The sequence below is a fragment of the Gossypium arboreum genome, chromosome 4, assembly GCF_025698485.1.
Source record: "Gossypium arboreum isolate Shixiya-1 chromosome 4, ASM2569848v2, whole genome shotgun sequence".
In the NCBI taxonomy this organism is placed as follows: domain Eukaryota; kingdom Viridiplantae; phylum Streptophyta; class Magnoliopsida; order Malvales; family Malvaceae; genus Gossypium; species Gossypium arboreum.
Window position 1 is genome coordinate 87,620,038 of NC_069073.1, and position 26,572 is coordinate 87,646,609.

The following is a 26,572-nucleotide window of genomic DNA, read 5'->3' on the forward strand; positions in this document are numbered from 1 at the left end:
CATAGACGTTATGACCATTTAAATTAATACAAAATATATGCTTAATGACTTACCTTGTGTTGGGTAAGACGGTTCCAACTCGGCTACTCGATGATCTTTTCTTTGCCTTTTCTTGATTCTCCTCCTTTAACTCCTTGAGCTTAATCAATAAATCAACTAGTTTAACCACCTTGCTAAATATTTATAATCCAATTACACATGCATATGTATGTTAGTATATTCGCAACCATCCTCACTAATTACCCATTTAGTCGATTATACACATAATCAAAGGTAACCTCACGAATGGGCATACTTATGTATATATATATATACACTTCGAATGGGCATCACAATTAGATTTAACACCACCTTCATACTCAATTAGATGGCCGAATGTATGTACAATGTCAACTATAACATCATTTAAACATCTAATTTCATCTCATGAACACTTGATCGAATTTTCCTAATCTAGCATATTTTCACATCTATTTGTAACATCATGTAAATCCACATATAACTACATTTCTTAAGTTCCACATCTTAATGCCCATTATAGCCATTCTCATAGTCTAAATCTAAAAATTGGCACATCCACCTTTCAACCATGTTAGTCGAATACTCATTCTCTTCTTAGTCCTAAATTCGGCACCTCCAACAAAGTGACTTAACAACTTCAACTTTCATGCTAACATAACAAGCAATTTAACACATACATATAACTAACATGTTAATAGCATCAAGGTATCAACTAAAATTTTTAAGCTTCTTAGTCAAAGCCTAACTCTCCGACAACCCCAAATCCAACTATGGGATAGATAGAATTTAGACTCATCACCCAAAGGTTGTGTAAACTTCCAAAAATATCATTGAACATACCTTGATCTAAAGGACCACCTTGGCCGAATCTTACTTCCTCTTCTTCCTCTAGTTACGAAAATTGCAAAAGAAAGAAAACATGAACACTCCTTCTTCCCTCCTTATTAAGCATTCAAACTCCCTCATTTTCATGCCACAACATCAAACACTCCTCCTAGATACAAGTAATGGCTGAACTTCTTCAAAATTTTTCTCCCTTTCTTTTTCTTGGTTTTTCGGCTAGGAGATGGCAAGTATGAACACCCCTTTTTTTTTTGTTCACTTTCCTATTATTATTCCCATCATTTGTTAACAAAAAAAAAAATATTAAATTAGAATGAGTGGAGCATCATCACTCCTTGGCCGGCCACCATGTATTTTATGGGTAATTTGACATGCAAAGCCATGCTTCCTCTCCCTATTATTAATTACTCCTTATAATTCATCTATCATCTTTTCTAACTTCATCAACTAGGTCCTTTTGAATTAATTCACATTCCTAAAGCTAATATTAAGCATTTAATTTCTCATATATTCACTTTGTCACACAAAATTTATGTAATTAAAACACAAAATAAATTTTTGGCTCGGTAATGTGGTCTCGAAACCACATTCCACCGTGGTCTAATTAGGGTTGTCACAGGGATTTTTCTGATAATGAAATGAAATCCCCCCACACTTAAGATGTACATTGTCCTCAATGTACAAAGATAGATATTTTGACAAATGTAAGTGTAAGTTCATAAGATAGGGAGAAAAGTGAAACTTCCTGAGTTAAAAATAGATGAAATTCCTGGATTAGCGAGAGCGAGTTGTTGGAAATAAAGCTGGAGGACAAACATGATTTTGAAGGACAAAAGGAGAATTGAGGGAATAATTTGATAGTAATCATAAAGGTAAGCCGTGTTTAAAAACAAAAGAATCTTCAAAAATTAATAAAAGAAAAATAAAATAAGATAGATAATCTAATTTTTCAAGTGGCACGGCCGGTTCACACGCTCATGTGGATCGTGTCTAGCCCGTGTTTCTCACGAAGTGAGATGTCGTCACACGGCCTTCGAGCACGCCCGTGTGTCTAAGTCATGTGGCTACATGATCATGTTACATGACCGTGTGTGTTGTGGTTCGCTTCTCCCACGGTCGTGTAGCTCTGCGGACGCTCGTGTTATTTTGATAGTGTTGTCCACGAGTGATAGATGCGGCCGTGTCGCACGCCTGTGTTCATTTGGCAGATTTGACCACAGCCAGGTCACACGCCTGTGGCCACTTATCACATCCCGTGTTGGGAAAGATAAATTTTACCCTATTTTCGCACAGTCGTATTGCACAGACCTGTTTTCGTCCGTGGTGGTTATACGGCCTTAAGCACGACCGTGTGATCGGCTGTGTGGAGTTGGGAACCCGTGCTTCAAAGACTCTGTTAGTGACCTAGATGTTTAAAAATTGAAATTTAAATAATTTAAAACCGTTAGTACTCGGTTGCCTCTCGAGAAGTGCTTGTTTATAGTCTAAGCTAGACTGTTACCTTGTTGGTTTATTCAGGGCTGTTTATGGAGTTGTAGCTCCTCTCCATCATCTTTAAAACTCTCACCGTTATAAAGTTTGAGACGATGTCTATTTTCTTTGAAAGTATTGTGTGTGGGTGACTTACCTCTATTGTGCCATATGGAAGAACAGATTGAATTACGAAAGGTCCTGACCATCGTGATTTAAGTTTCCCAGGAAACAATTTGAGTCTTGAGTTGTATAGGAGGACAAGATCTCCAACTTCAAATTATTTTCGTTGCTTTAAACGAGTGTCATGGCACTGCTTTGTCGCTTCATTATATAGGCATGAGCTTTCGTATGCATTGGCTCGCCACTCATCAAGTTCGTTCAGCTGCATCAACCTGTTTTTTCCTGCAAGTTCGGGATCAAGGTTTAAAAATTTAATAGCCTAAAAAGCTTTATGCTCTAGTTCGAATGGTAGATGACAACTTTTTCCATAAACAAGTTTGTAAGGTGATGTCCCTATGGGGGTCTTAAAAGTAGTTCTGTAAGCCCATAAGTCATCCTCTACTTTCATTGCCCAATCTTTTCTGTTTGACTCTACCATTTTTTCAAGGATCCGTTTGATTTCTCGGTTTGCCACTTCAACTTGTCCATTAGTTTGAGGATGGTATGGGTAGCTGTTCTATGATGAACTCCGTATTTCTTAAGAGTTTTTACAAATTGGGTATTACAAAAATGAGTGCCTCTATACTGATAATTGCTCTAAGTGTTTCGAATCTCGAGAAGAGTTTCTTAAGGAAATGTACTACCACTCTAGCATCATTAGTAGGTAGAGCTTGGGTTTCCACCCATTTGGCCATATAATCAACTACTACTAAGATGTATTTATTCCCAAATGAATTGGGGAATGGGCCCATGAAATCGATACACCAAACGTCAAATATTTCACATGAAAGCATATAGTTTTGAGGCATTTCATCGCGCTTAGATATGTTACTTGTCCGTTGGCATTTGTCACATAAAGTAATGTACCTGTTAGCGTCTTTGAATAATGAGGGCCAATAAAAACCTAATTCAAGTATTTTATGTGCAATCTTAGTTCCACTATAGTGTCATCTAGTTGGCCCTGAGTGGCAATGTTCCAGTATTTTTGATGTTTCTGATCTTGTAACGTATCTTCTAATAACTTTATCTACACATCTGTGAAAAAGAAAAGGGTCGTCCCAAAAGTAGCTTTTCACATCATTAAAGAATCGCTTCTTTTGCTGGTGTGTTAACCCTTTTGGGATAATGTTAGCAGCTAAAAAATTTGTGTTGTCTGCAAACCAAGGTACCTCGGAGTCAGATATAATGAAAAATTGTTCTTCAGGAAACGAATCATTTATTTCAACTTCATCTGGTTCTTTGGTATTAGAGTTCTCAAGCCTGGACAGATGATTAGCCGCGAGATTTTCAGCTCCTTTCTTATCCTGAATATCCAAGTCAAATTTCTGCAATAGGAGAATCCATCGAATGAGTCAATTTTTTGCATCAGTTTTAGTTAAAAGGTAGTGAAGGGCGGAATGGTCAGTGTAAATAACAACTTTAGACAATATGAGATATGATCAAAATTTATCAAATGTAAAAACCACAGCTAGCAATTCTTTTTTCATAGTAATATAATTCTCTTATGCAGCTGTCAAAGTTTTGCTAGCATAATAGATAGGTTGAAAATGCTTGTCTCTTCACTGTCCCAATACTGCACCTACTGCAAAATCACTCGCATCACACATTAATTCAAATGGTAAGTTCCAATCAGGTGCAATTATGATTGGAGCATTAATTAATTTATCCTTTAAAGTATTAACTGCTTCTAAACACTCCTGATTGAAATTAAAAGGTATATCTTTTTCTAGCAATCTAGTCAAAGGCTTAGCTATTTTAGAAAAATCCTTAATAAATCTTCTATAAAAACCAGCATGTCCTAAAAAGCTTCTAATAGCCTTAACCGAACTAAGAGGGGGTAATTTTTCGATTGTTTCTATTTTAGATTTATCCACTTCAATCCCTTTATTAGATATTATATGCCCTAATACAATACCTTCTTGAACCATGAAGTGACATTTCTCCTAGTTAAGCACAAAGTTCGTTTCCTCACATCTTATTAAAACTCGTTTTAAATTTTTAAGGCAGAGATGGAAAGAGTTACCGAATACCGAGAAATTATCCATAAATACTTCCACGATATCTTCCACGAGTTCGTCAAAGATGGCCATCATACAGCGTTGAAAAGTGGCGGGAGCATTACATAATCCAAAAGACATTCTACGATAAGTGAACGTACCATATGGGCATGTGAATGTCGTCTTTTCTTGATCTTCAAGAGCTATTGGGATTTGGAAGTAGCCCGAGAGTCTGTTTAAAAAGCAGCAGTACATGTGCCCGGATAATCTTTCCAACATTTGGTCAATGAATGGCAAGGGGAAGTGATCTTTTCTTATGGCATCATTCAATTTCCTGTAGTCAATGCAAACTCTCCATCCTGTGACTGTCCTCAAGACCAAGTTGTTTGAACATTGTATATGGCATCAAATTAATGCTAGCGCCTATATCAGCTAGTGCTTTCTCAATATTCAGACTACCAATTAAGCAAGGGATAGTAAAACTTCCTAGATCTTTCAGTTTGGTCTGCAGTTTGTTTTGGAGTATGGCTGAGCGCTCCTCGTTGAGTTCAACTATAGATAAGTCCTCGAATTTCCTTTTATTTGTTAAAAGCTCCTTCAAAAATTTTGCGTATGTAAGCATCTGCGAGATGGCCTCAACAAAAGGTAAGTTGTTATGTAATTGCTTAAAAAGTTCAAGAAACTTACCAAATTGTACATCAATGCGGTCGTTTTTCAATTTTGCTGGGTATGGAACTGGTGGTTTATATTCCTTCGACACTGGTTTGTCACTATTTTTGGGTTTTTCTTCCCCCTTTCGCTTATCACGGCCTCTTGTGTTAGCTGCTTTTTAGATTCCGCTAACACTTTCCCACTCCTTAGTGTAACTGCTATTACATGCTCTTTGGATTTGGTGTTACTAGGTAAACTTCCTAGTGTTTTTTCTGAAATTAGTTTGGACAGCTAGCTTATCTGAGTTTCGAGCCCTTGGATCGACGCTTGTTGATTTTTAAGTGTTGTCTCGATGTTCTGGAAACAAGTTTCTGACACCGAGATAAATTTAGACAGGATCTCTTCGAGGTTCGGTTTCTTTTCCTGTTGATAGGGTGGTTTTTCAAAACCCGGAGGATGTTGTGGTCTTTGATTTCCTTGATCGCCCCACAAGAAATTGGGATGGTTCCTCCAACCTGCATTATAAGTGTTACTATATGGGTTATTTTGGGATCTAGAGTTATTGTTACCCATATATTGAACTTGTTCCTCCTTGATGCTAGAGTTGAAGGGTTGATACTCTGTGCATGCTCCTCCTCTATTCGTCTCGCACCTCATTACTGGATGTACCTGAGTAGAACCAAGTAAACCATCAATCTTTTTATTTAGAAGTTCTACCTAGTTTGACAGCATAGTAACCGAATCGACATTATAAACACCTATTGTTTTAGTTGGATTAGTCCTCATGACTTGCCACTGATAGTTATTAAGTGACATCTCTTCAATAAACTCATAAGCATTTTCAAGTGTTTTATTGTTTATGGTTCCGCCAGTAGCTGCGTCAACCATTTGTCGAGTCGAAGGATTCAGGCCATTATGGAATGTTTGAACCTGTTGCCAAAGCGGTAACCCATGATGAGGGCACCTTCTCAGTAAGTCCTTGTATCTCTCCCATGCATCGTAAAGAGTTTCTAAGTCCATCTGCACAAATGAAGAGATATCATTACGTAATTTAGCCGTTTTAGCCAGCGAAAAATATTTTAATAGAAATTTTTTGGTCATTTGTTCCCAAGTAGTGATTGACCCTCGTGGTAACGAGTTCAACCACTGTTTAGCTTTGTTTCTCAATGAAAAAAGAGAATAACCAAAGACGAATGGCATCATCAAAAATGCCACTAATTTTAAATGTATCGCAGAATTCCAGGAAATTTACCAAGTGAGTGTTCGAATCCTCATCCTGCAAACCATCAAAATGAACAAATTGTTGTATCATATTACCTACATCGCGTTACCTGTCACTCCTTTGATTTTGGGACAGCCCTTTTTAGCAACTGCTAAAACGATTATTGATGTTGGCACAGGAAGCGTATGAGTCATTCTCAAGCAATAGCAGAGGACCTATTCATGAAGATCGAAGGCTACAAATCGAAGAGCTAGATGAATGGCGGACACATAAACCGAGAACACATGATAAACCAAAACTATGCCAGAAAGAGCTTAACACCTTCCCACGTCAACTTAAGGCTCGAGATAAAGTCTTATTAGATGCCACAAATCCTCACATTGTCACTACCACACCAAACGAAGAAATCTCTCTTACGGTACTTAGCATTTTCCCATTCGGTACAGTCGAGGTAAGTAATCCCAAGTTCAGCACTTTTAAGGTAAACAACATCTGTCTAAACCCTTATTTTGATGAGAATGATAACAAGAATGAGGAGTATAAACTCCTCGGACCACCATGACCATTCAATGGAGAGGTAAGTCGAGCTTAGACTATAAATAAGCACTTCTCGAGAGGCAACCCGAGCACTAACAATATTAATCTCTTTAAATTTTAGTATTTAACACCTAACTTACTAACAGAGATCTTCAATACAGGTTTTTCCACATAGACACGGCCAAACACACGGGCGTGCTTGGGGTTGTTTGAAAACAGGGGAAAGATTTCCCCAACATGGGCTACGATAAATCACCATGGTCGTGCGACATGGCCATGGCCGAACCTGCCAAAACAACACCGGCGAGTGACATGCCCGTGTCTAGAACCCGTGATCGAACATGTTAAACGAACACGGGCGTGGGCCTACATACACGGGCGTGGGAAAAGTGAACAAAGCCAGGCATGGTCATGTGACACAGCCGTGTTTACCCACAAGCCCAAGGAACACGGGCGCAGACTAAAAGTTAGACGTACCACATTCAAAATTCGCGAGTCACATGGGCAAAAATTGAGGAAAAAGGGCGTGTTCCCTGGCCGTGTGCCCCAAAATCTATAAATAGGCTGCACTATTCATTATCTTCTTCACCCAAAAAAACCCTAACCCTAGCCGCTACAAGTCCACACGCCCTCCCTACCACGCCCGCACGCCACTTCCAATTGCATTTTTGACACCCAATCTCTCTCATTTAGCGTTTGTTTACTCCTTCTCTTTTAGTTCACTAATTTATAATGTTATTTATCATAGTAATCTATATTTTTCATATTATTTTCATCTTTCTATCACTCAAATGTCATTTATAGAACAAGTTATCATCTTTTTCTTGTTCAAATTCTTATTCATTACATGATTTCTCTACTCCACTTAATTAGTTAGAAGTGCATATTCATAGTTAGGATAGTTGAAATATTCATGCCTCTTGTGTTGACATTTAAGTTCATTCGTATAGTATGATACATTCCATTCTTTGCCATTTTTACTTATATCACCATGCTAATGCCACAAAATTAGGTCATTGAACTTATTGTTTTTGCTAAACATAGTAATTGTGGTTGAACATATTTATGGATTTTCCTCTTCGAATTTAATCGCATTTTCTCTGTCTACTCACCAAGACGAATTAATGTTTCCAATTGTAGGCATAGAATGTCGTCTTCACGTGGTAAAAAGGCTGCTGTCCCTGCTTCAAAGAAAAAAAAGGGAGCGTCATCTTCTTTGGGTCCAACCGCGGAAGCTCGTCACCCTTTACTGAGGCTCTCCATCGGGCCACAAGAAGAACTTTTCCAAATACTCTGGCCCGACCTTTAATTGCGGGCCGTTGCATCGACTGGGCTACAGTAGAACAAGTTCAGTTGGCTGATACGATTTGGGCCTTCCTAACCACCGACCCTTGGGAGCTTTTTTTTGGGATCATCAAGCCGGCGTATTTCGAGCTCATGATGGAATTATGCTCTACATTTCATCTTCAGACCGTAATGACGAACTACGATGATCTCGGCACTTTGCCTAGACGGATTAGTCCACCAGCTCAGCGTCCCAGAATTTGGTACTACAGTATGTTTATATATGGAGGAATTCAATGAGGAGAATGAATTACATGCTCTCAACCACCACATCCATCGTTCTCCTTCACGGTGCTAGGATACACTAGTACCAGGCGCGGACACCTACAACCCTAGCCGATCCAAGGCATCGGCTCTCCCTCTATCTTTAAGGTACCTGCACGCCATTTTGGCTCACACGATAATAGGAAGGCGAGAGAGCACTGGCGTCGTCAATACACACGACGCCTACTTTCTATGGTGTATGTTGCACGGGCACGTCATCTACCTTGCCTATTTTATTTCCCTCGCCATTTAACTCTAGATGGAGCGGAATAGGAAGTGGATCATCTCCTTTGGTCCCTATGTGACGCGATTGGCTTGACACTTCAGGCTCCTCAGCACTACGACCCAAGAATCATCCTTGACCCTCATTGGCCAGATGTCTCCATAAGGCATCTCGAGCATGCTTAGCATGAGGATGATCGAAGAACGCCGAGGTACCTACCCACCTCAATATCGTCTCGCCCAATCTACTGAGGAGGAGGCCCTCGAGGACATTACTGATAATGTACCCCCACAACACGAAGACCCACCGTCTCAGCCACCACCACCCTTTCGTCCAATTCATGCGGCGGCTTCATATGCTGACATCTCTGAGCGCCTCACTCGATTCGAGCAGTAGTGTTTTCAACGATTTGACAACATTGATGCTACTCTACAGCAGATTTGTCAGCACCTCCACATCTCATCACCACCCCCACCTTGCGAACCATTTAGCGATGAAGATGTTTAAAAACATTTATTTATTATTTTATTTTTTACTTTTATTTTATTTTAAGACTACTTTTTATTTTTCTTTCACCTTATTTTTATTAAGACTTATAATTATTATTTTACAATTTTTAATTTTGGCTAATTCCTATTGAGTACTTACCCTTCCTTATATATTTCCTAAAAGAGTTCCTGATTCTATCACAGTTACAAAGAGCTCCACAGCTCACTATTACTCAGGAACTCAAAACTCCACTAGGAAAGGTTCTCCACAACTGACATGTCCTGCTCGACCACGATCATAACCAACTTCAGATCTAATATTCTTTTGGCGTAGGACTTATGGACTAATAAACCTCTACCACCGCCAGAGTATCCTCCTCCACCCTCACGCCAATTATTCTCCAAAACTCCAGTTCAAGGAAATTCACTCATCACTCAGGAAGTTTTACTCCTCTCCCTATCATATTTCTATATTTTTATATCTGTCTTTGTACATTGACGATAATGTACATCTTAAGTGTGGGGGTATTCATTTTATTATCAGAAAAATCCCTGAATGACTACCTGGTGCTCTTGAAAAGCTCTCATATCATATTTAGGATAAATTTTGATTGATTTATGATTTTTATTGATATATCTTGAAATAATACATTGGCATTTATACATTGATTGTTTAAACTTTAAGACATTAGAGAATCAAGCATGATAAGTTGATTTTTAAGAATTTAAAATTTTAGGTTGTTTCCCCAAAGTTTAGGTATTACTTTGAGTTGGAATTCACAAGTTTTAAACATAAAAAAGCCATAATTTTTGTGAGATATTTGAGCCTTTTGAACATCTATTAATTCTTTCATACTCACTTTTATTATTGCTTTGAGTGCGTCAGTATTGAACTGTTATTCTAGAACTTGCTTGATTATGCATGTTAAGACCACAACATTTGATTTGATAGGTCAAAATGATTAAGGCACTGAGGATTAACCCACTCATGCCATGAAAAGCCTACCTCCAAAATTAAACCCTAATGAACCCCTTTGAGCCTAACAACCCATTTTTTTGTATTACCCCGTAATATTAACCCTTAACCCATTATTGTTGAAATCCCTAAATTAAATTTGATCCCTATTTTTGTCGAGATTTGAATTGAAACAGTTACTCAGCTATGTCTTGTTCTTAATAGTTAGTCTATGTTATTTAACTTGTTCTTAAAAAAAAATTTGTGTATACACATTAGTAGTAATCTTTTGTTTTTGAGCTTAAGTATTTAAATTCCATATTCTGAGAAGAAGCTCTGTTGTACGCAAGTGATGATTAAATCTTTTTCTAGTTAAGTGATTTTTCAATTCAATCTCGATTCTAACTATTTCTTTTAGCATGTGACCACACCCCCTAACCAAAGCCACGTTACAACCCTCTAAAGACCTTTTGATTGATGGATCATCTCAAATTATAGTGGTGGAGATGAGATTTTCATGCAAACCTATGGTAATAACTTTTCATATTGACTGATGAGTTCTACTTAGATTGTCCTTAAACACTTTGAGTGATTTGAGTGAATCTTTAGTGAGGATGTTAAACTCCGTGAGCTTTCGAATCGAAGTAACCACTTAGATAACGAGAGATGGCTAAAGTTTTGCATGATTAAATACTCAACTTGGAATGTTTGAAACTTTGATGTTCTTTTAGTTGAATTTTCAATGTATGATTACCTATGGATTATTTTGAGATATTATTGATAGAAATTATAGGTTGAGAAGAATTTATTTTGATTATGAGTTGAGAATTTTGCTTGAAGATAAGCAAATGCTTAAATGTGGGGGTATTTGATAAACCGTAATTTATACATATTTTTACGCCGTGCTTAACGCATTTTATGGATGATTTTTCCTTAGAATTTTTGAATTCGATGCTCCTAATGCCTTAATTTCATGTTTTATACTTAGGTGAGCAAAAGAGAGCGAAAGGAACGAGAAACAAGCCAAAAACTGAGAAAATGGGCCAAAGTACAAAATCAACACGGCCTAGACTTCCTCACACGGGCAGACCACATGGTTGTGTCATTTTGGTAGAATCAAAGCACGACTCACACGGGTAGACCACACGCCCGTGCCTATTTAACAGGCTTGACCGCGGCCTGAAGTAATCACAAATGGATGTGTCCCTGTCGAGCCCAAGTTGAGTCCAATTCAAAAAAGGCTAATTTTGAGCGCTTTTAGGCATTCTAAAGCCTATAAATACGCCCTAAAGGAAGAGAAAAAGGGACACAGAGAGAAGGAGGCAGGGAACTGCTCAAAGGAAGCCGATTGATCTATCTCAGAAGCCGGAGTCACCGTCAAGACTGAAGATCTCCCCTCAATTTCCCTTCAGGAGTTTTGGGTTTTCTTTATGTTTTGTATTCATCATTCTTCTGAGATGTTTTCCTTTTTAGTTATGAACTAAATCCCTTAAATACCTAAGGGGAATGAAACCTAAGATGAATCTTGTTATTATTTTCTGAATTGTATGATAAATATTTAACTTGTTCTTAGTTATGTGTTCTTAATTCTTGTTTTGATATCCCAGGATACTAATTTAAGATAAGCTCTTATTCAGAGGAGGAATAGACCCTGTCTAAGAGTACATTTGTCATAATTAAGCAGAGTTGATTGCGCGCCTAGACATAGGGTGACAAGATTTTACCGGATTAGGGTGAAACCTAATAAGGGGATCCATAGCTCGACTTAATGCAACCCTAGGGTGTTAATTAGAGAAAAGTCTCAATTATTCAATCTAGGGATTAGACGTTATTAGTCCTGAATAGGGATAATAACATAACTTAGGGATCTCTACGGGACAAGTTAAATGAATAAATAAATGCGATTGAGCCGAATAACAAGTAAAGTCTAGGTGGATTTTTCCTTAGGTATTGTCTTAATTCAATCGTTTTCCAAAAGTAATCCCCCAATTCTACTTTCTACAAATTCTTAGTTTAGATAATTAGTTAGTTAAAACAAAACCCCTTTATTCTTAGGCTAGATAATAAAAAGACAGTCATTACTAGTACTTTTAGTTCCTTTGGGTTCGACAATCCGGTCTTGCTAAAACTATACTACTGTTCGATAGGTACACTTGCCTACATCGTGATAATAGTTAGTTTCAAGAACGATTCTTTATAAATATTTAAAACCTGTCACACGAAAATAGCGATCAAGTTTTGTTTATGATAAACCGTAATTTATACATATTTTTACCCCATGCTTAACGCATTTTGTTGATGATTTTTCCTTAGAATTGGTGAATTCGATGCTCCTAATGCCTTAATTTCATATTTTATACTTAGGTGAGCATAAGAGAGCGAAAGGAACGAGAAACGAGCCAAAAATTGAGAAAATGGGCCAAAGTACGAAATCAACACGGCCTGGACTTCCTCACACAGGTAGACCACACGGCCGTGTCAATTTGGCAGAATCGAAGCACGACTCACAAGAGTAGACCACACGCCCGTGCCTATTTAACAGGCTTGACCACGGCCTGAAGTAATTGCACACGGGCGTGTCACACGGACGTGTCCTGCCGAGCCCAAGTTGAGTCTAATTCAGAAAAGGCTAATTTTGAGTGCTTTTAGGCTTTCTAAAGCTTATAAATACGCCCTAAAGGAAAAGGAAAAGGGATACAAAGAGAAAGAGGCAGGGAACTGCTCAAAGGAAGCCGATTGATCCATCTCAGAAGCTGGAGTCACCATCAAGACTGAAGATCTCCCCTCAATTTCCCTTCAGGAGTTTTGGGTTTTCTTTATGTTTTGTATTCATTATTCTTTTGATATTTCCTTTTTAGTTATGAACTAAACCCCTAAATACCTAAGGGGTATGAAACCTAAGATGAATCTTGTTATTATTTTCTGAATTGCATGATAAATATTTAACTTACTCTTAATTATGTGTTCTTAATTCTTATTTTGATATCCCAGGATACTAATTCAAGATAAGCTCTTATTCAGAGGAGGAATAGACCCTGTCTAAGAGTACATTTTTCATAATTAAGCAAAGTTGATTGCGCACCTAGACATAGGGTGACAAGATTTTGCCGGATTAGGGTGAAACCTAATAAGGGGATCCATAGGTCGAGTTAATGCAACTCTAAGGTGTAAATTAGAGAAAAGTCTCGATTATTCAATCTAGGGATTAGACGTTATTAGTCCTGAATAGGGATAATAACATAACTTAGGGATCTCTATGGGACAAGTTAAATGAATAAATAATCCAATTCAGAGCCAGAATAACAAGTAAAGTCTAGGTGGATTTTTCCTTAGGTATTGTCTTAATTCAATCGTTTTCCAAAAGTAATCCCCCAATTCTACTTTCTGCAAATTCTTAGTTTAGATAATTAGTTAGTTAAAACAAAACCCCTTTATTCTTAGGCTAGATAATAAAAAGACAGTCATTACTAGTACTTTTAGTTCCTTTGGGTTCGACAATCTGTCTTACTAAAACTATACTACTGTTCGATAGGTACACTTGCCTACATCGTGATAATAGTTAGTTTCAAGAATGATCTTGCCTACATCGTGATAATAGTTAGTTTCAAGAACGATTCTTTATAAATATTTAAAACCTGTCACACGAAAATCGCAATCAAGTTTTTGGCGTCGTTGCCGGGGAACTAAGATATTAGGAATGCTCAATTTTTATTACTTTAGCCATTTATTTTTCTTGCAATTTAATTTTAATTTTAATTTTATTATTATTTATTAATTTACTTTTTCTTTCTCTTGGCAGGTTTTTATAGTTTATGACTAGAAGAAACCCGTCAGGACCACTACTTTTTGACGAAGAATTCGATCGCACAGTTCGCAGAAACTAAAGAGAAGTAAGGCGAAGCTTAAGATACACAGAGAATGAGCAAGAAGACGATACTCAAACCCCGACTGAAGAGATGGCTGAAAACCAAGACAATCAGCTACCTCCTGTGATACACGTTGAACTAGCAAATCAGAATCCAGCTTCTCGTACTATGTATGATTATGCTAAACCTACTTTAATAGGAACTGAGTCAAGTATAGTTAGGCCTGCTATTGCTGCAAATAATTTTGAACTAAAACCTAACACTATTCAAATGATATAGCAATTTGTTCAGTTTGATGGTTTGTAGGATGAGGATCCGAACACTCACTTGGCAAATTTCCTGGAATTTTGGGATACATTTAAAATTAATGGCATTTCTGACGATGCCATTCGTCTTCGGTTATTCCTTTTTTCATTGAGAAACAAAGCTAAACAGTGGTTGAACTCGTTACCACGAGGGTCAATCACTACTTGGGAACAAATGACCGAAAAATTTCTATTAAAATATTTTTCGCTGACTAAAACGGCCAAATTACGTAATGATATATCTTCGTTTGTGCATATGGACTTAGAAACTCTTTACGATGCATGGGAGAGATACAAGGACTTACTGAGAAGGTGCCCTCGTCATGGGTTACCGCTTTGGCTATAGGTTCAAACATTCCATAATGGCCTGAATCCTTCGACTCGACAAATGGTTGACACAGCTGCTGGCAGAACCTTAAATAATAAAACACCTAAAAATGCTTATGAGTTTATTAAAAAGATGTCACTGAATAACTATCAGTGGCAAGTCATGAGGACTAAGCCAACTAAAACAACAGGCATTTATAGCGTTGATTTGGTTACTATGCTGTCAAACTAGGTAGAACTTCTAAATAAAAAGATTGATGGTTTACTTGGTTCTACTCAGGTATATCCAGTAATGAGGTGCGAGACGAATAGAGGAGGAGTATGCACAGAGTATCAACCCTTCAAACCTAGCATCGAGGAGGAACAAGTTCAATAAATGGGTAACAATAACTCTAGATTCCAAAATAACCCATATAGTAACACTTATAATGCAAGTTGGAGGAACCATCCCAATTTCTCATGGGGCGATCAAGGAAATCAAATACCACAACATCCTCCACATTTTCAACAATGACTCTATCAATAGGAAAAGAAACCGAACCTTGAAGAGATGCTGTCTAAATTTATCTCAATGTCAGAAACTTGTTTCTAGAACACCGAGACAGCACTTAAAAATCAATAAGCGTCGATCCAAGGGCTCGAAACTGAGATCGGTCAGCTTTCCAAACTAATCTCCAAACGACCACAGGGTAGCTTCCTAAGTAATACTGAACCCAACCCAAGGGAACAGCTCAATGCGATTAATGTTCAAGATGAAGAAGGATTCGTTGAGCCTGAGCCAAACCGAGAGAAGAAACTGTGGTAAGCAGAGGTCAAGGTGAGGTAGGTCATAATAAAAACAAATCAGTGAATATTGAATATAAACCTCGTGTACCATAGCCAACGCGACAAGGAAAGACCGCTCAGATGAACAATTTGGTAAATTCCTTAAACTCTTAAAAAAATTACATAATAACTTACCGTTTATTGAAGCTCTATTGCAAATGCCAAACGCAATGAAATTTTTAAAGGAGCTTTTAGCAGATAAACAGAAGTTGGACGAGGCGTCACATGTGGAGCTAAACTCAATTTGCTCAGCTATTCTACAGAATAAACTACCCAACAAACTACAAGATCTAGGGAGTTTTACGATTCCTTGCTTAATTGGGAGTTTAGATGTTAATAATGCATTAGCTGATTTAGGGGCTAGTATTAACGTCATGCCCTACAAAATGTTCAAACAATTAGGTCTTGGGAAACCCAAACAGACTAGGATGAGCATTCAATTAGCAGATAAAACTATAATATTCCTTAAGGGTATTATTGAAGATGTGCTAGTTGAAGTCAATAAATTTATATTTCCAATTGACTTCATTGTTCTAGACATAGAGGAGGATAGCAACAGTCCTTTGATTTTGGGATGGCCCTTTTTAGCAACTGCTAAAATGATTATTGATGTTGGCACAGGTGAGCTCACACTCCATGTGGGAGACAAAACAATCATCCTTCAAGCTCGCAATTCTGGCGCCACATCGGAAATTGAAGGTGATCGTCTAAACCAGTCTAATAAAACTGACAATATGGTACAACCTACTTTGCAGGAAATGAGTCTAAAGGAAGCACATGAGTCATTATCAAGTAGTAGTAGAGGACTTATTCATGAAGATCGAAGGCTAAAAATCAAAGAGCTAGATGAATGGCGGACGCATAAACCGAGAACACATGATAAACCAAAACTACGCCAGAACGAGCTCCACACCTTCCTACGTCAACTTAAGGTTGGAGATAAAGTCTTATTAGATGCCGTAGATCCTCACATTGTCAATACCACACCGAACAAATAAATCCCTCTTACGGTACTTAGCATTTTCTCATTCGGTACAGTCGAGGTAAGTCATCCCATGTTCGGCACTTTTAAGGTAAACAACACCTGTCTAAACCCTTATTTTGATGAGAATGATAGTAGGAATGAGGAGTATAAACTCCTCAAACCACCATGACCATTCAATAGAGAGGTAAGTCGATTTTAGACTATAAATAAGCGCTTCTTGAGAGGCAACCCGAGCACTAACAATTTTAATTTCATAATGAAATTTTAGTACACCTAACTTACTGACAGAGATCTTGAATACAGGTTTTTCCACATAGACGCGGCCAAGTACACGGGCGTGCTTAGGGCCATGTGAAAACAGGGGAAAGATTTCCCCAACACGGGCTACGATAAATTTCTATGGTCGTGCGACATGGCCGTGGGCGAACCTGCCAAAACAACACGGACGTGCGACACGCCCGTGTCTAGAACCTGTGATCGAACCTGTTAAACTAACACGGGCATGGGCCTGCATACACGGGCATGGGAGAAGCAAACAAAGCCAGGCACGGTCATGCGACAAGGCCGTGTGCACCCACACTCCCAAGGAACACAGGGGTGGACTAAAAGCCAGACACACCCAAATTCAAAATTCGCGAGTCACACGGGCAAAAATTGGGGAACACGGACGTGTTCCCTAGCCGTGTGCCCCAAAATCTATAAATAGGCTACACTATTCATTGTCTTCTCCACCCAAAAAAACCCTAAACCTAGCCACTGCAAGTCCACACGCCTTCCCCACCACACCCGTGCGCCGCTTCCAACTGCATTTTCTACACTCAACCTCTCTCATTTAGCGTTTGTTTACTCCTTTCTCTTTTATTTCACTAATTTATAATGTTATTTATCGTAATAATCTATATTTTTCATATTATTTTCATCTTTTTATCACTCAAATGTCATTTATAGAACAAGTTATCATCTTTTTCTTGTTCAAATTCTTATTCATTACATGATTTCTCTACTCCACTTGGTTAGTTAGAAGTGCATATTCATGGTTAGGATAGTTGAAATATTTATGCCTCTTATGTTGACATTTATGTTCATTCGTATAGTATGATACATTCCATTCTTTGCCATTTTTACTTATATCACAATGCTAATGCCACAAAAGTAGGTCATTGAACTTATTGTTTTTGCTAAACTTAGTAATTGTGGCTGAACATATTTATGGATTTTCCTCTTTGAATTTAGTCGCATTTTCCCTTGTCTACTCATCAAGACAAATTAATGTTTCCAATTGCAGGCATATAATATCATCTTCACGTTGTAAAAAGGCTGTTGTCCCTGCTTCAAAGAAAAGGAAGGGAGCGTCATCTTCTTCGGGTCCTACCGTGGAAGTTCGTTACCCTTTCCTGAGGTTCCCCATCGGGCCCCAAGAAGAACTTTTCCAAATACTCTGGGCCCGACCTTTAATTGCGAGCCACTGCATCGACTGGGTTGCAGTAGAACAAGTTTAGTTGGCTGATGCGATTTGGGCCCTCCTAACCACCGACCCTTGGGAGCTTTTCTTTGGGATCATCGAGCCAATGTATCTCAAGCTCATGATAGAATTATGCTCCACATTTCATCTTCAGACCGTGATGACGAACTACAATGATCCCGACACAGTATAATTTCGCCTAGGCGAATTAGTCCGCCAGCTCAGCATCCCAGAATTCAGTACTGCACTGGGTTTATATACGGAGGAATTCAAGGAGGAGAATGACTTACATGCTCTTAATCGCCACATCCATCATTCTCCTTCACTGTACTGGGATGCCCTAGTACCAGGCGCAACCACCTACAATCCTAGCCGCTCCAGGGCATCGACTCTCCCTCCATCTCTAAGGTACCTACACACCATTTTGGCTCACACAATAATAGAAAGGCGAGAGAGCATTGGCGTCGTCAATACTCACAACGCCTACTTTCTATGGTGTATGTCGCAAAGGCACGTCATCGACCTTGCCTATTTTATTACCCTTGCCATTCAACAACAGACGGAGCGGCATAGGAAGGGGGTCATTTCCATTGGCCCCTATGTGACGCGATTGGCTCGACACTTCGGGCTCCTCAGTACCGTAGCCCAAGAATCATCATTGACACTCATTGGCCAGATGTCTCCACAAGGCATCTCGAGCATGCTTAGCATGAGGATGATCGAAAAGCGCCGAGGAACCTACCCTCCTCAATATTGTCTCACCCAATCTACCAAGGAGGAGGCCCTCAAGGACATTACTAATGATGTCCCCCACAGCATGAGGACCCACTGTCTCAGCCACCACCACCCTCTCGCCCAGTTCATGCGGCAGCTTCATATGCTGACATCTTTGAGTGCCTCACTCGATTCGAGCAGCAGTGTTTTCAACGATTTGACAACATTGATGCTACTCTAAAGCAGATTTGTCAGCACTCCACATCTCATCCCCACCCCTACCTCGCGAACCATTTAGCGATAAAGATGTTTAAAAATATTTATTTATTATTTTATGTTTTTAATTTTATTTTATTTTATTTTAAGACTACTTTTTATTTTTCTTTCACCTTATTTTTATTAGGACTTATAATTATTATTTTACAATTTTTAATTATGACTAATTACTATTGAGTGCTTACCCTTCTTTATATATTTCCTAAAAGAGTTCCTGATTCTATCACAGTTATAAAGAGCTTCACAGCTCACTATTACTCAGGAACTCGAAACTCCACTGGGAAACGTTCTCCACAACTGCCCTGTCCTGCTCGATGACAATCATAACCAACTTCAGATATAATATTCTTTTGGCACAGGACTTATAGACTAATGAACCTCAACCACCGCCGGAGTATCCTCCTCCACCCTCACGCCTATTATTCTCCAAAACTCCAGTTCAAGGAAATTCACTCATCACTCAAGAAGTTTCACTCCTCTCCCTATCATATTTCTATATTCTTATATCTATCTTTGTACATTGAGGACAATGTACATATTAAGTGTGGGGGTATTCATTTCATTATCAGAAAAATCCCTGAATGACTATCTTGTTCTTTTGAAAAGCTCTCATATCATATTTAGGATAAATTTTGATTGATTTATAATTTTTATTGATATATCTTGAATTAAAACATAGGCATTTATGCATTGATTGTTTAAACTTTAAGACATTAGAGAATCAAGCATGATAAGTTGATTTTTAAGAATTTAAAATTTTAGGTTGTTTCCCCAAAGTTTAGGTATTACTTTGAGTTTGAATTCACAAGTTTTAAACATAAAAAAGCCATAATTTTTGTGAGATTTTTGAGCCTTTTGAGTATCTATTAATTCTTTCATGCTCACTTTTATTATTACTTTGAGTGTGTCAGTATTGAACTGTTATTCTAGAATTTGCTTGATTATGCATGTCAAGATCACACCATTTGATTTGATATGTCAAAATGATTAAGGCACTTAGGATTAACCCACTCATGCCATGAAAAGCCTACCTCCAAAATTAACCCCTAGTGAACCCCTTTGAGCCTAACAACCCATTTTTTTTCTATTACCCGTAATATTAACCCTTAACCCATTATTGTTGAAATCCCCTAAATTAAGTTTGATCCCTATTTTTTTCGAGATTTGAATTGGAATAGTTACTCAGCTATGTCTTGTTCTTAATAGTTATTCTATGTTATTTAACTTGTTCTTAAAAAAAATTGTGTATACACATTATTAGTAATCTTTTGTTTTGAGCTTAAGTATTTAAATTCCATATTCTGAGAAGAAGCTCTATTGTACGCTAGGTATGATTAAATCTTTTTCTAGTTAAGTGATTTTTCAATTCAATCTCGATTCTAACCGTTTCTTTCAGCTTGTGACCACACCACCTAACCAAAGCCACATTACAACCCTCTAAAGACCTTTTGATTGATGGATCATCTCAAATTATAGTGGTGGAGATGTGATTTTCATGCAAGCCTATGGTAATAACTTTTCATATTGACTGATGAGTGCTACTCACATTGTCCTTAAACACTTTGAGTGATTTGAGTGAATCTTTAGTGAGGATGTTAAACTTCGTGAGATTTCGAATCGAGGTAACCATTTAGATAAGGAGAGATGCCTAAAGTTTTGCATAATTAAATACTCAACTTGGAATGTTTGAAACTTTGATGTTCTTTCAGTTGAATTTTCAATGTATGATTACCTATGGATTATTTTAAGATATTATCGATAGAAATTATAGGTTGAGAAGAATTTATTTTGATTATGAGTTGAGAATTTTGCTTGAGGACAAGCAAATGCTTAAGTGTGGGGGTATTTGATAAACCGTAATTTATACATATTTTTACCCCATACTTAACGCATTTTATGGATGATTTTTCCTTAGAATTGGTGAATTTGATGCTCCTAATGCCTTAATTTCATGTTTTATACATAGGTGAGCATAGGAGAGCGAAAGGAATGAGAAACGAGCCAAAAACTAAGAAAATGAGCCAAAGTACAAAATCAACATGGCCTGGACTTCCTCACACGGGCAAACCACACGGTCGTGTCAATTTGGCAGAATCGAAGCACGACTCACATGGGTAGACCACAAACCCATGCCTATTTAATAGGCTTGACCACAGCTGAAGTAATCGCACACGAGCGCGTCCCTGCCGAGCCCAAGTTCAGTCCAATTCGGAACACATAATTAAGATTAAGTTAAATATTTATCATACAATTCAAAGAATAATAACAAGATTTGTCTTAGTCTTCATTCCCCTTAGGTATTTAGGGGATTTAGTTCATAACTAAAAAGGAAAACATCTCAGAAGAATAATGAATACAAAACATAAAGAAAACCCAAAACTCCTAAAGGGAAATTGAGGGGAGATCTTTAGTCTTGATGGTGACTCTGGCTTCTGAGATGGATCAATCGGCTTCCCTTGAGCAGTTCCCTGCCTCCTTCTCTCTGTGTCTCTTTTCCTATTGCTTTAGGGCGTATTTATAGGCTTTAGAATGCCTAAAATCCCTCAAAATTAGCCTTTTCCGAATTGGACTCAACTTGGGCTCGATAGGGACACACCCGTGTGCGATTACTTCAGGCCGTGGTCAAGCCTATTAAATAGGCACAGGCGTGTGGTCTACCTATGTGAGTCGTGCTTCGATTTTGCCAAATTGACACTGCCGTGTGGTCTGCCCGTGTGAGGAAGTCCAGGCCGTGTTGATTTCGTACTTTGGCCCATTTTCTCAATTTTTGGCTCTTTTCTCATTCCTTTCGCTCTCCTATGCTCACCTAAGTATAAAACATGAAATTAAGGCATTAGAAGCATCAAATTCACCAATTTTAAGGAAAAATCATCCATAAAATACGTTAAGCATGGGGTAAAAATATGCATAAATTACAGTTTATCAGTAAGGTTGCTTATTTCTTGCATACGAGCTTACTAAGCTATAAAGCTTACTCCATTTATTACTCATATTTTTATAGTGTCGCCAAGCTAACTCAGAATCGAAGATCATTTGAGATTTAGATCACATTATCAAACTCTCGTTTTGGGTATTAATGGTCTTAGCATTTTGAATTTATGGCATATATAGGGACGTGGTCAGTTTGTTATATGTGTCATTTGATTTGGCCAAATCTATTGGCTCATATTTGTTTAAGTTTATTTGGTATTTAGCCATGTAATTGGCTTATTTTGGCTAAAATGGTTGTAAGCCTATTTATTTATGTATGTGTGCCGATGTTTTTGGTGTTATGGTCATGACATGCTTAGTGTCTGATGGAGTGTGATTTTTAGCATGAATGTGAAATGTTTGGAAATGTGCTTTATTGGTGAGATGATAATCTTATGCACAAATAGGTGTTATGAAAGAAGTTTAATGATACCTTATATATGTGAAATTAGCATGGTTAATTTGGGACATGATAAATGTTGTGAGTATAATAGTGGATGGTATTGTATTGATATGATTTAGCCATGATTGTGGATGTTTGGTTGCCTAAGTATGCCATGTTTTGTGCCTTTGAATTGGTGTAAGTGAATGTGTGAATAGGGGTGACAAATGGCTTGGTAAATAGCCTTTATTTTGTCCACACGGGTAGACACACGGGTGTACGTCTAGGCCGTGTGTGACAAATGGTCTGCCCCATGGGCGTGTGATCCGGTCGTGTGTCCCTTGCACCTTAATTTTGAGAAACAGAGTGCTTAGAATTGAGCACAAGGGTGTGTGTCTCAGCCGTGTGGACGGCACGGCCTTGAACACTGGTATGTGCCCTAGCCGTATGAAGTCTGCACCTATTTTATGAAAATTAATTTTCCACATGGCCTAGCACACGGGCGTGTGACTTGGCCGTGTGACCACAATTTGTTAATGGGTTACAAGTCAGTGAGTTACATTGGGTCAGGACACGGGCGTATGACCCCTGTTTAAGGAAAAAAATTTCTAAGTTTTGTAAAAATTTCCTAAATGCTCGGTTTAGTCCCAGACCACTTCCAAAGCATGTTTTTGGCCTCATAGACTCGTGCTAGGGACTTTATGATTAAATGTGAATGGTTTTAATTTGAACGCAAATTTATGACTTGGAATTGTATGATTGTTTGTGTGATAAGTCTGGTAATGCCCTATACCCTGTTCCAGTGTCGAATACGGGTAAAGGGTGTTACACTCATTGAGCTTAACTGGTAACTCTGAAGAGCTATTATCAAGGAGCTCCGGAGAGCTATATAACAGGATGTTCAAGCGAGTCATGTCAGAAAGCTCACAAAGGACCTATATCAGGACGCTCATAAAGAGCTGCATCTGTGTCTGCAATATGCAGGATCACAACCGATCATATAACAGGACGTTTACAAAGAGCTGCGATAGTCCGCAACACATGCAGGATCACTATCAATTAGGATGCAAGTAGGACAGGAAGCTCGGAGGGCTTATAATAGGATGCTCATAGGAGATGTGGTGTGTCTGCAACATATCCTAGATCATAACCAATCAGGAAAATTGTATCCATCAAACTTCATTTATTCAAACAAGACTTATCATTTATCAGGCATTTTCAAGTATTTATTCAATTTTCATTCGCATGACAACTAGTACTACACAATTCTCATACAGAATATTCAATTCAAGGATACAAATGTACAAGTTTAGTTACACGAACTTACCTCGTCACTTGTTTATATACAGAAATTTACTAATCCGACACTTTTTCTTTTCCTTGATCTAACTTCATATTTGAGTTATTTGGATCTATATAAATGAATTTAACATCAATTTAATCCATTTCATATTCAATTTAATCCAATTCACATCCTAGGCAAATTTACCATTTTTTCCCTATATTTTTCATAAATGATGATTTCATCCTTAGGCTCAGAAAATGAAATTCATGCGATTTAATCCTTATTCCAAGTCTAACCAATTTTTACATATAGCATTTACAGCACATATATTTCATAAAAATTAGAAATTTTTCATGAATTTTACATCTTTTCAATTTAGTCCCTAAATTACAATTTCATGAAAATTTACTTTACAAAAGTTGTTTATCTATCAACAACCTTTCATTTTCTACCATAAATTTCAAATTTTTAGCATATTCATCCATGGAAAAATTCCAATACTTTAATATCTTTTCAAATTGATCCCCAAAATAGATAGATTAGGTTATTCCGATCTCAAAAATATAAAAATTACTAAAAACAAGACATGATTACTTAACTAATTAAGCTTGCTTGATTTTCTTTACCTTTCCTAGGGTTTCTATGGAAAATTTGGGGAAGATGATGAAATAAGATGATATTAGGCTATTATCATCTTTATTTATTCCAAATTCCAATTTGGTCCTTTTCTTTTTCTAAATTCCCATGGATGAATCATAAAAAATATCTACTAACTTTTATTAATGGTCTAATTACCACATAAGGACCTCAAGTTTTGAATTCCATAGCTATTTGATACTTTATAGCTACTAAAACTCAACTTTTGCATTTTATGCAATTTGGTCTTTTTCATAATTAAACATGAAATCGGTAAAATTTTTTATTGAAATTTTCATACATCTTTCCTATCATGATGCAGACCATGAAATAATTTAAAATAAATTTTCTTTCTGACTCAGATTTGTGGCCCCGAAGCCATTGTTTCGATTTCACTGAAAATGGGCTGTTACAAAGGTGGGCTACAAAAGTGTTGGCGGGGCGCAATAGGGGTAAGGCCCAAATGATGGAGGAGTCGAAATCTGAGTCCAACTTATTTTGAATATTTTTATATTTGGATTTTTATACTATATTTTTAATTGGGATGATTTTTAATTTTTTTTCTTTAGTTTTAAGTAGCTAGGACTTACTATTTCTATATATATATATGTGTGTTTTTAATTTTTTCTTTGTAGGAACCCCACAATTTTTACGACACTACATTCACAAGCTAAAATCGAAAAGAATAGTCCAACTAATTGAGATTGCACATATCACATCAATCGGGTAACCTCTTTTCTTTATATTTTTAATTGCACATTAGGGATAATGTGTCGAATAAAGTGTGAGTGTGACTTAGGAAAATTTAAAAAGAGAATTCTTTCCAGTTATTTTCTTTTCTTTATTTTTAGTTTTAAATTTTTAATCTTTCTTTTTAATTGCATGTTTGAGCTTCAGCTTGTAGAAATATAAGTGATTGGTTATAAGTGTATACCTAAGTTGTTTGCGTAAATTGTAAATTTAGTTCAAATTAAATAATTTAGGTTGTTTGTATTTAGATTAATTAGTTCAGTTCATTAAACTATAAATAGGTAAAAGAGATTTTATATACCAAGTAATAAAGGTAGATACAAATAGGTAATTATAGTTGTAGAAGTATAGGATGTTCGAATTAAAGAGAAAAGACTCGGTAAAATCAATGATTATTGGAATGGTGTAGTATGACTAGTATAACCCTTATAATAAGTGCCTAAGAAAAATCTCGATAGTATTGACACAAATAAATATTAAATAATAATAAAACATCATAAGGATTATTGGAGAAATATTACTACATTAGAGTTCAAAGCATAGATAAAAATAAATCGAGTAGGAAAAAACTATTTGAATTGGCTATACTGCATAAAATAAATACTATATTCATATATACATTTTGATGGATAAATATATATAATTCTCTATAACTTGTTTACTTTGTAACTTATTGAACTAATCTGTTTAAATTTAATAACTGTAAATTGTTTAAATTTCTAGCTAGAGTTATATATTTAGGCAACTCTCTCTAATGTCAATGCTCCGATCTATCTCATTTATCAAACCGACTCAAGTACAACTTATATTCTTTGTATGTTTTTTTTTCTTGTTTTTCATTTTAGTTTACTTTCAGTTTTTATTTTCGGTAGTTTGCTTAAGGACAAGCAAAGACTTAAGTGTGGGGATATTTGACCTCTCATCAAATGTAGTAGTCAATTCGGGTCAATTCTGCACTTAAAGAGTTTTTTTTCTAAACAATTTAGGATTTTAATTTACATTTTCAGTAATTATTCTTTAGGATAGAAAGTTAATAAAAATAAGTGTTTTTAACATGTTTTGTAGCTGTTGTGACCCAATAGGCCAACACGGGCCTTAGGTTGTGTTAGTTGGTTTAATTGAGAGTATAAGATGAATATATAAAGGCCCAATTGATGTGGAAGCAAAGGTCGAGTGATGCATAAGCTTCTCGGGACATCAAAGTACTAAAAGAACAATACAAGGCTATATGAGGGTGTAGTGTCACCTCACACAAGGGGTATGGTGCAACACAAGGTCAACGTGCTGCCCAAGTATTTTGGGGTTATTTTTGTCTGCGCAATCAACTTTATTCAAAGACCTAGAACGTGTCGAAGACCTAATTTGGGCTCCCAATACCTTTATAAATAAGAAATTAGGGGTTTAATGTAATTAAGTCGTCTTAGACGCCTTTAAAAACTCTCGTAGTTTAGACGTAGTTTTAGTTTATTTTCTTTTAAGCTTTTCATAACATTTTTTCTTTTTCTTCTTGAATCAAAATTGATTCAAGAAGTTTGTTTATTTAATTAAAGTATTCGGTTTATATTTTCCTTTTCATTCATTTTATTTTTTTATTCCAATCAAAATATTTACT

General features: G+C 37.0%; 2 non-coding genes across 2 annotated transcripts; one reads left to right on the top strand and one right to left on the bottom strand.

The window, feature by feature from the left end:
- The first annotated feature begins 6,090 nt into the window (after positions 1 to 6,090).
- On the top strand, positions 6,091 to 6,197 carry LOC128292257 (small nucleolar RNA R71). The gene has a single exon (XR_008282241.1). It is a non-coding gene; the product is annotated as a small nucleolar RNA R71 (small nucleolar RNA).
- An 8,374-nt stretch (positions 6,198 to 14,571) lies between these two features.
- Positions 14,572 to 14,678, bottom strand: LOC128292546 (small nucleolar RNA R71). The gene has a single exon (XR_008282531.1). It is a non-coding gene; the product is annotated as a small nucleolar RNA R71 (small nucleolar RNA).
- Between the last annotated feature and the right edge of the window lie 11,894 nt (positions 14,679 to 26,572).